At 43.4% G+C, this 10,229-nt stretch overlaps 1 long non-coding RNA gene across 15 annotated transcripts; it reads left to right on the top strand.

Moving 5' to 3' along the window:
• The first annotated feature begins 1,200 nt into the window (after window positions 1–1,200).
• LOC142285086 (uncharacterized) lies at window positions 1,201–8,850 on the top strand. Of its 15 annotated transcripts, none has more exons than XR_012746589.1 (4): window positions 1,201–2,371; window positions 2,490–2,569; window positions 2,664–4,078; window positions 6,871–8,850. It is a non-coding gene; the product is annotated as an uncharacterized LOC142285086 (long non-coding RNA). The 15 variants fall into 15 exon arrangements; XR_012746595.1 differs by having other exon boundaries at window positions 1,201–4,078; window positions 6,871–8,043; window positions 8,162–8,241; window positions 8,336–8,850; XR_012746565.1 differs by having other exon boundaries at window positions 1,201–1,558; window positions 1,656–4,078.
• The last annotated feature ends 1,379 nt before the right edge of the window (window positions 8,851–10,229 follow it).

Raw genomic sequence — 10,229 nt, 5'->3', positions numbered from 1 at the left:
ACTAGTCTACGAGTTTAGGACCGATGTGTCTGAATGGATCCCGGTAATAAAAATCATACCTACAGCGTTTTAACCTGTTGCTTAATTTACCTAAAATCCTTAATTTAAATAAGCTAATAAGTCAATTAGTGCACCCTGTGTGTGGCTGAGCGGTTCAGTGCCCTTGTCACCTATTTGTTAGACCTATCTTGTAGAGTGGCACGGGGGCTTAGTTGTGGGTGAGAAATTGACTTCGGACTCCCCTGCATGCTACATGAAATGCCTGGTCTTGGCTGGGGGTGTGGATTTGTGCCATGCGGGCTGAAAACACACTGACGTCGGCTGGCCAGGTCCGGATGATGACTCACACTCACCGGGAGACCAACTGGTCACTAATCAACAATTCTTTACTGTATGATTCATTCTCTGTCACAACGTCACATTGCAGATAGCGGACACATATCTTCCAGCACATTACAGTTTTGCACAGCATTATCAGACACAGTTCAGTTCCCACTGAGTTGCTTCAGATCTAACTAGTCCTAGGAGTCCTAGCGCAACCCAGTCCAGTGTTACAACACACACTGTGATGATAACCTTCCCTTCCAGAAGTCCCACATTCAGTTTCTTTAATGGTCCTATCATGACTGGAGTAAAACTTTCCACTCCCGGATGTTTTGGGGGAAACCACTTGGTTTGTTGACTATGTTCACACACCAGTTAGGGTTAACCCGATACCTTGACGGTAAAGGGTCTGGCCATCAGAGTCCTGTCCTCCAGCTCTCACCGTCCAGGGCCACTATGTTGAGGATTGGTCTCTCATTTCAACACTTCTGTCAAAACTTGAGGTTCACGCTGTCCCACCTTCTGTCTCTTCCCCCCCCCCCTTAATATTAGGAGATAAATAATTAATTTCATTTTTATTACTATTCTACTATATATCCACCACATATCCTTACTGTAAGTATACCTTGGTCGCACACATGAATATTCTACCCTAGGCATCCTAATTCTCTATCTCCGACTTATCCCATATCAGTGATTCATAATGTTATTCTAATATGAACCGTCTATTCATTGCTTCCCTTATGACGTAAAGGCTTATTGATTAACTGCGTTCTCATAATTATCCCATTGTATAAACCTCAGTATACATACTATATTGATTATATGATTATCCTGCTACATGGTATCCTAACCCTTCCTTTCTGCCTTACAGAACTAATACTACTTCGTGACAACGATAAACCAGCATGTCACTCACTCCTGCACCGAAATGTGTAATCCGTGTCCAGATCCACTACCAACACGGTCATGTGACTCACTAACACGCCCTCCTTGTCACATGTGCGTTCCATGGCTCCACTACCGCGTTCCACCTAGTGGCAGTGACGCGCTCACCACCTCTACCATTGGAAGTCACTTGCGCATGCGCAGGACACTGAATCCCAACATGCACCACTCCGCACGAAAACCGGAAGTGACGTCGCGATATGCTTGAAGTTAAATAGACGCTTCTCCTTTATTCTTTTCACTCCACAGGACGTGCGATCCAACTCTGCGGCACCACAGGCTCATGGTAAGGTGACTCACCGGGACATTACCACACTCATACCACCAATGTATGATGTAAACTTACTATTCCCTTATTTCACTATCTCCCCCTTTTTTCCTAGTCAGCTATATTTGACTCTCTTCAGGGCCAACGGACTTCCCTCCAGGCCATATCCCTCAGAGTCACTAGGTAACCCTTTTCTTTTTCTTTTTCTTCCTCGTCTTCCTATCTATTCCACACTCCATTACTATTACTTAACTACTCTTCAATTCTTTCCACACAGCTATAGGCGACAGTCAGGCATATCACCCTGATTACTAGGATGAATTCTGGACTCTGACTCCCCACTACAGGAGCGGTCCGTTCTGGGTAACCCCTACAAGAGTACCTTATTCAACAAATTACTAGGTAACCTTTTCCACTCCCCTTTCTCTTACTAGCCCTTTACCCTGTAATGTTGATAACATTATCTTCCATATTATCCCCTCCGATGCCACAGATTTCCAATCAGGCACACCATCCTGACCCCTATACGTGAGCCTGTGACCTCTATTCCATACCACGGGAACTGCTCTTCTTCCATATAAGTCATTGACTGATATACTTTGAGCCGCAGTGATCCTTCTCTAGGCTATACTACCAGAGCTAATAGGTAATATTGTATTTTACCCCACCCACTATCTTTGCATAGCAATAGTAGCCACGTTAACCTGGTTTCTTACTTGAACCTTAGATATTGACATCACACTGCAGGAGCTGCTATCCCCCTGGGACACATATGGTCGCCACCCTGGCTTAGTACACTGAGACCCCCAAGAGGTACAGCTGACCACCGAGGTAACTAACATTTCACCTCTTAATGGAAGCACCTATCAATGAATAAATATTACCCAACCTAATAGGTCATTCCCCGTTCTCTTATCCTTACAGATAGGTCTCATGCTCTCTGTTTCAGACCTCCCTGGTCATGATCCACTAACCTCTTAGGACTCCACATATTGACATCTCCCAGGGTTCTCACGGCTTTGACACAGGGTATGTCGAAGCAACCACTACCTTCTGTTCTTCTTTTCCTTGCTTTTCTTCTGCCAATATATTTCCCTCACCCCTTTTACTTTTTTTCCCTCAGCTATCTCCAAACGGAGGGCTCTATATTTTTGCAGCTATCCTGCATTTGTACCAGGTTGCCATCTCATTATAAGTCAAGGTGAGCGTCCTTACCATGTGTGCTGTACGGTCACTCCACAGCACCTGTGTCTCACTTCTACCCTGTTACATTGCTACTATACCTATTAGGTTCTATGTACTTAAATATGTAGTATTTTCAATGTTCCAATCTGCGTACGTTGTACCCTTGCTTCTATGTTTTTGTCATTACCTATGATCTTCGTTGTTCCTATTTTTGCCTTCTGTACCCTGACTAATGTATCCATTCAATGTTATTAATTTATTTCTTTTCTTTTGTTTTGTTTTCTCACTTGTAAATAATGTATTCAGCCTGTCCGACCTGATGAAGGCTTGCTAGCCGAAACGTCGATTCCTGGCGGACAATTGTACAGCACTTTTTTTTCACTTTTTGGCACTAATAAAATAAGAGAAAAGGATTTTGACATCCAACAATTGTATTCTTCGTTTTTTTGGGCTTATGGGAAATTGGTAGTGTGCCGGAGTTAACCTCCAATGATAGTCTATTTTTCTCCTGAGCACCTACGAGAGGTGAAGCAAGGTCTTCGTTACTTCATTACTTAACTCATTTTGACCTAGCTCCCTCATTTCCCCAACAAGGCGTTTTTGGATCTGCCCATGTCGCAATCCGGTTTTACCACTTTTTCATATAATGAAGATGAGACAAATAACATAGTATCTAGGGTCACTAAGCCCTGCTCTTTTCTCAACATACCAGCAGAGGAAACCAAGAAACGGGACCTTGAGAAGGTGCTGCAGAAACACGCTTCCCTAGATCTCCACCTGACCACTCTGGCTGAGTACCACCGGACCAAACGTATCCCAAGGGGCCTACGGGTCACATTAAGACCGACAATTTTTGCTGACAACAATGAATACTGTGATAAGTTCGAAGCAATTTTAAACAAGTGTTCAATGGACATTATTACCCTAACTATTGACTTCCTGCAGAAAGAAGTTGACCAACTGTCTACTAGTATCTCAGTAACCGAAACCCAGTTGAAACAAGTTCTACCAGCTACCGAGCTCGAGCAACTTAAAAAAGAAACTGACTACTATATTTCCAACTTCAGGAGGACTCTAGAGGCTAAAAAGCGCAATAAATTTCTCAGAGATCAGGAGGACTATTCCCAGGGGACCGTCTACCGATGGCGCTCAGGGGAGTCCTCCTCCTTCTTCTCACGACGTCCTTCTCGTTACACAGGCTATTCATCTTCGGGGAGTTCAGACTTCGACACCCGTCCCCAGCGCCAACAGCCCGTTTTTTTAGGTCAACGACGGCCCCCCATAAGAAGACGAGGAGGGGGCACAGGCGGCAACCGCAACTACCGGGAGGACCGGGTATGGACCAGGTCACAGGTAACACGAACCTAGTCTATAACATTTCTTCGTACAACCTATCACCTGCTGAGCACTTGGTCCTACAGAAAGGGCTTTCATTTAGCCCTATCCCTATATATGACACCTTTTCTGTACAAAAGGAGCTGGATCATTTTTTCCGATCTGTACGGCTAAAAGTGCACTTCGATAATGTAAATACTGTTGATCATGTTAACAATGCTGATATGGTTTCAACTGCCTCTCCCCCTTGCTTCTCACTCAAGTCCCTACAACTTAAATCACAGAGTTCCTTCATGCCCCCTAGATCATATCATCCGGTCGAAACCTTTGTTTCATTGGTTTCCCATGATATTGAGAATTTGAACAAACAGATTCATTCTGGCACATTTCACATTAGGAACAACTTGTCAGTAGATGAATCTAGGGCTCTTAACAACTTGAGGGATAATCAGACAATTATTATCAAGCCAGCGGATAAGGGGGGAGCCATTGTTGTCCTTGACCGACAGTATTATATTTCGGAAATCCTTGGACAATTGTCAGATACATCTACCTATGAACCAGTCTCCCATAATCCAACATCAGATATTTCCTCTCTTATCAAAACTACGGCTCAACTTCACTTTGAACGAGGTGTCATTGATCAGAAATTAAGGGATTTTCTCAGCAATCCACATCCAATTACCCCTGTCTTCTACACACTTCCGAAAGTCCACAAACATCTTACTCGACCCCCAGGCAGGCCCATAGTGGCCTCAACGGACTCGGTCCTTTCTCCATTGGCCCGCACAGTCGAGAAGATCCTCTCACCCTTCATTCCCCTGACTCCCTCTTGTCTCAAGGACACGTCCCATTTTTTAGAGGTATTAATGGATCTCCATCATATTCCAGATACATCCATATTGGTGACACTTGATGTTAATTCACTATATACAAGCATTGACCATGAGGAGGGTTTGGCATCGGTACAATGGTTTTTTGAACAGTTTACCACCTTACCAATTGAAAACAGAGAGTTCTGTATTGATCTACTCAGGATTATCCTGGAAAGGAACTTTTTCCTATTCCAGGATCAATTCTATGTGCAGCGTAGGGGGATCGCGATGGGCTCTAACGTCGCGCCCCCCTACGCTAACATCTTCATGACTGCATTTGAAGACAGATATATACATTCTCACCCTCAGATCGTACGCCATGCTTTGATTTGGCGTAGATACATAGACGATGTTTTTTTGATTTGGGATGGCGATTTAGACTCCCTACTCACATTCTACGAGGAGATCAACACTTTCCAACCAGGCTTAACCTTTTCCATTAACCATAGTACCGATAAGATCAACTTTTTGGATTGCTGGGTCATCAAAAATAGGGATGGTACCATCACAACCGACATTTATACCAAGCCCACAGATAAGAACAGCCTTCTCCACTACACCAGCAACCACCCAAAACATACGAAGAATTCCTTGCCAATTAGTCAGCACACGAGAGTAGACCGGATCGTAAGTGACAACGATAATCGCAGGGCAAGACATGATGAGATGACCAACAAGTTTAGGCAGAGGGGCTACCCTACTAACATAGCAACTAATACGAGATCCTTATCCCGCAAGCCGCAAATACAATCAGACCGTATGCCCCTAATTAATACATTCCACCCCTTCTCTCTATTGGTTAAGAGAATTATTCTGAAGCATTGGCCACTTCTTGGCCTCTCCTATCCCCAAATTAGTGAATTCAAGACACCACCACTATTTTGTTACAAAAAATCACCAAACATCAGGGATAAACTGGTTCGGGCGAACATAAACTCCTGTCACCACGTTCCCAAACAGAAGTTTCTTAGTAACCCACAGTCTGGCACCTTCCCATGTCTTAGGTGCGCCCAATGCTCTAATATCACCAAAGGGAGCTCTTTCACACACCCCAGAACTGGTAGAGCCTTTCCAATTAGGGATTTCTTTACTTGTGATAGTTCCTTCGTAGTCTATTTCATTAAATGCCCCTGCGGTCTCGGATATGTTGGAGAGACTACCCAACATATCCGAGACCGCATTAACAAGCACAAGTCGGATATTAGGTGCGGTCGCACCTTACTACCCGTTCCCCTCCACTTCATAACAGCAGGTCATAGGATCTCACAACTGAGGTTTCAGGTCATCGATCAGGTTGGCACCAGTCGCAGAGGTGGTAACAGGGTTAAACTCCTCCGGGAGAAAGAAGCTCGATGGATCCACACTCTGGGCACCCTTGAGCCCCAGGGTCTGAACCGGAGGTACGAACAAGTTTTTTGATGGGCTTCTCCTTAGGAGGGACCTCTGTTAATGTTGAGAGTATACACGAGGATACCAATCTATATTGATTCTATGGAAGTACCCACAGATGACCATAATTTTGAACTGCAGTATGGTCCCCTCATGAAACATAATTCCATTTTCATCTCTATTTTGAGGTTTTTTCCCCCCTTTCCCCCCCCCCTTAATATTAGGAGATAAATAATTAATTTCATTTTTATTACTATTCTACTATATATCCACCACATATCCTTACTGTAAGTATACCTTGGTCGCACACATGAATATTCTACCCTAGGCATCCTAATTCTCTATCTCCGACTTATCCCATATCAGTGATTCATAATGTTATTCTAATATGAACCGTCTATTCATTGCTTCCCTTATGACGTAAAGGCTTATTGATTAACTGCGTTCTCATAATTATCCCATTGTATAAACCTCAGTATACATACTATATTGATTATATGATTATCCTGCTACATGGTATCCTAACCCTTCCTTTCTGCCTTACAGAACTAATACTACTTCGTGACAACGATAAACCAGCATGTCACTCACTCCTGCACCGAAATGTGTAATCCGTGTCCAGATCCACTACCAACACGGTCATGTGACTCACTAACACGCCCTCCTTGTCACATGTGCGTTCCATGGCTCCACTACCGCGTTCCACCTAGTGGCAGTGACGCGCTCACCACCTCTACCATTGGAAGTCACTTGCGCATGCGCAGGACACTGAATCCCAACATGCACCACTCCGCACGAAAACCGGAAGTGACGTCGCGATATGCTTGAAGTTAAATAGACGCTTCTCCTTTATTCTTTTCACTCCACAGGACGTGCGATCCAACTCTGCGGCACCACAGGCTCATGGTAAGGTGACTCACCGGGACATTACCACACTCATACCACCAATGTATGATGTAAACTTACTATTCCCTTATTTCACTATCTCCCCCTTTTTTCCTAGTCAGCTATATTTGACTCTCTTCAGGGCCAACGGACTTCCCTCCAGGCCATATCCCTCAGAGTCACTAGGTAACCCTTTTCTTTTTCTTTTTCTTCCTCGTCTTCCTATCTATTCCACACTCCATTACTATTACTTAACTACTCTTCAATTCTTTCCACACAGCTATAGGCGACAGTCAGGCATATCACCCTGATTACTAGGATGAATTCTGGACTCTGACTCCCCACTACAGGAGCGGTCCGTTCTGGGTAACCCCTACAAGAGTACCTTATTCAACAAATTACTAGGTAACCTTTTCCACTCCCCTTTCTCTTACTAGCCCTTTACCCTGTAATGTTGATAACATTATCTTCCATATTATCCCCTCCGATGCCACAGATTTCCAATCAGGCACACCATCCTGACCCCTATACGTGAGCCTGTGACCTCTATTCCATACCACGGGAACTGCTCTTCTTCCATATAAGTCATTGACTGATATACTTTGAGCCGCAGTGATCCTTCTCTAGGCTATACTACCAGAGCTAATAGGTAATATTGTATTTTACCCCACCCACTATCTTTGCATAGCAATAGTAGCCACGTTAACCTGGTTTCTTACTTGAACCTTAGATATTGACATCACACTGCAGGAGCTGCTATCCCCCTGGGACACATATGGTCGCCACCCTGGCCTAGTACACTGAGACCCCCAAGAGGTACAGCTGACCACCGAGGTAACTAACATTTCACCTCTTAATGGAAGCACCTATCAATGAATAAATATTACCCAACCTAATAGGTCATTCCCCGTTCTCTTATCCTTACAGATAGGTCTCATGCTCTCTGTTTCAGACCTCCCTGGTCATGATCCACTAACCTCTTAGGACTCCACATATTGACATCTCCCAGGGTTCTCACGGCTTTGACACAGGGTATGTCGAAGCAACCACTACCTTCTGTTCTTCTTTTCCTTGCTTTTCTTCTGCCAATATATTTCCCTCACCCCTTTTACTTTTTTTCCCTCAGCTATCTCCAAACGGAGGGCTCTATATTTTTGCAGCTATCCTGCATTTGTACCAGGTTGCCATCTCATTATAAGTCAAGGTGAGCGTCCTTACCATGTGTGCTGTACGGTCACTCCACAGCACCTGTGTCTCACTTCTACCCTGTTACATTGCTACTATACCTATTAGGTTCTATGTACTTAATATGTAGTATTTTCAATGTTCCAATCTGCGTACGTTGTACCCTTGCTTCTATGTTTTTGTCATTACCTATGATCTTCGTTGTTCCTATTTTTGCCTTCTGTACCCTGACTAATGTATCCATTCAATGTTATTAATTTATTTCTTTTCTTTTGTTTTGTTTTCTCACTTGTAAATAATGTATTCAGCCTGTCCGACCTGATGAAGGCTTGCTAGCCGAAACGTCGATTCCTGGCGGACAATTGTACAGCACTTTTTTTTCACTTTTTGGCACTAATAAAATAAGAGAAAAGGATTTTGACATCCAACAATTGTATTCTTCGTTTTTTTGGGCTTATGGGAAATTGGTAGTGTGCCGGAGTTAACCTCCAATGATAGTATATTTTTCTCCTGAGCACCTACGAGAGGTGAAGCAAGGTCTTCGTTACTTCAGTGTTACAACACACACTGTGATGATAACCTTCCCTTCCAGAAGTCCCACATTCAGTTTCTTTAATGGTCCTATCATGACTGGAGTAAAACTTTCCACTCCCGGATGTTTTGGGGGAAACCACTTGGTTTGTTGACTATGTTCACACACCAGTTAGGGTTAACCCGATACCTTGACGGTAAAGGGTCTGGCCATCAGAGTCCTGTCCTCCAGCTCTCACCGTCCAGGGCCACTATGTTGAGGATTGGTCTCTCATTTCAACACTTCTGTCAAAACTTGAGGTTCACGCTGTCCCACCTTCTGTCTCCTCTCCTTCGTTGCCATGAGCCACTCACTGTATGCGACCTTCACGATCCACTGATTATCCATTCGTCACTTTCCTTCACTAAGTCTTCATTGACTCCTCCAGAATAAACAGTCACTTTCCCTTTTCACTTGACTCATCCCATGTTGGGCTACTCCCAACACTTAACTGTTACTGACTCTACAGTCTGGCAGCTTCCTAAACAAGTGCTATGCAACACATACAGTACATTAGACCTTATACTCTACATCACAATACAATACAATTCACAAGACACAATATTTACAAAAGACGCAAGACATTATTCACATTACAATACATGAGAATACAGTTAGATGATTGGTGTCTTCAGGGGCCGGAACGCGACAGCCATAGTCCACCACCCATACAGTATCTCTGTCCTCATTTTCCTTGATTGACAGCTCAAATATAAAATCTCTTTAAAATGCAATTTTTACCACACAGTGTATGTTGTATAAAAAAAATTAAAAAAAATTGCCACAATTGCTTACTTTATTTTATTCCACCCCAGTTTAAATTGCCATTTTTCACTTTGCATATGACAGATTACAAAATACAACTCATCCTTCTATAAAACAGGCTCTCATATGGCCATGCCGACAAATGAAAAGGCTATGGCTCCTGAAAAGTGGGAAAACAAGTGAAAAACAAAAAATGGCTCTATCCTCAAAGGGTTAAAGCCTCATACCTGTACCATTTATATATGGAAACCTTTCTGCTGTTGGTTTCTATGAGATCTTTAGAGGATTCTAAATGAATGAATCACACAACTTTTTTTTTTAACTAAACCAAGAAAAAAATGCCTTGATCATCTTGTGTGACTAGAATGTACACAAACAGTGATTCATTTCCAGTGTTTAATTCCTGTCTTTGGGTCTGTGTGTCACAAGTCATTCATGAGTACTGAGAATAGATGAGGAAATGTCTGAGACCATTCTAGAGAGCTGAGCGCAGCAGACA

The sequence above is a fragment of the Anomaloglossus baeobatrachus genome, chromosome 2 (assembly GCF_048569485.1).
Source record: "Anomaloglossus baeobatrachus isolate aAnoBae1 chromosome 2, aAnoBae1.hap1, whole genome shotgun sequence".
Lineage (NCBI taxonomy): Eukaryota > Metazoa > Chordata > Amphibia > Anura > Aromobatidae > Anomaloglossus > Anomaloglossus baeobatrachus.
The sequence above is the reverse complement of the archived record's forward strand: the minus strand, read 5'-3'. Positions and strand labels throughout refer to the sequence as shown.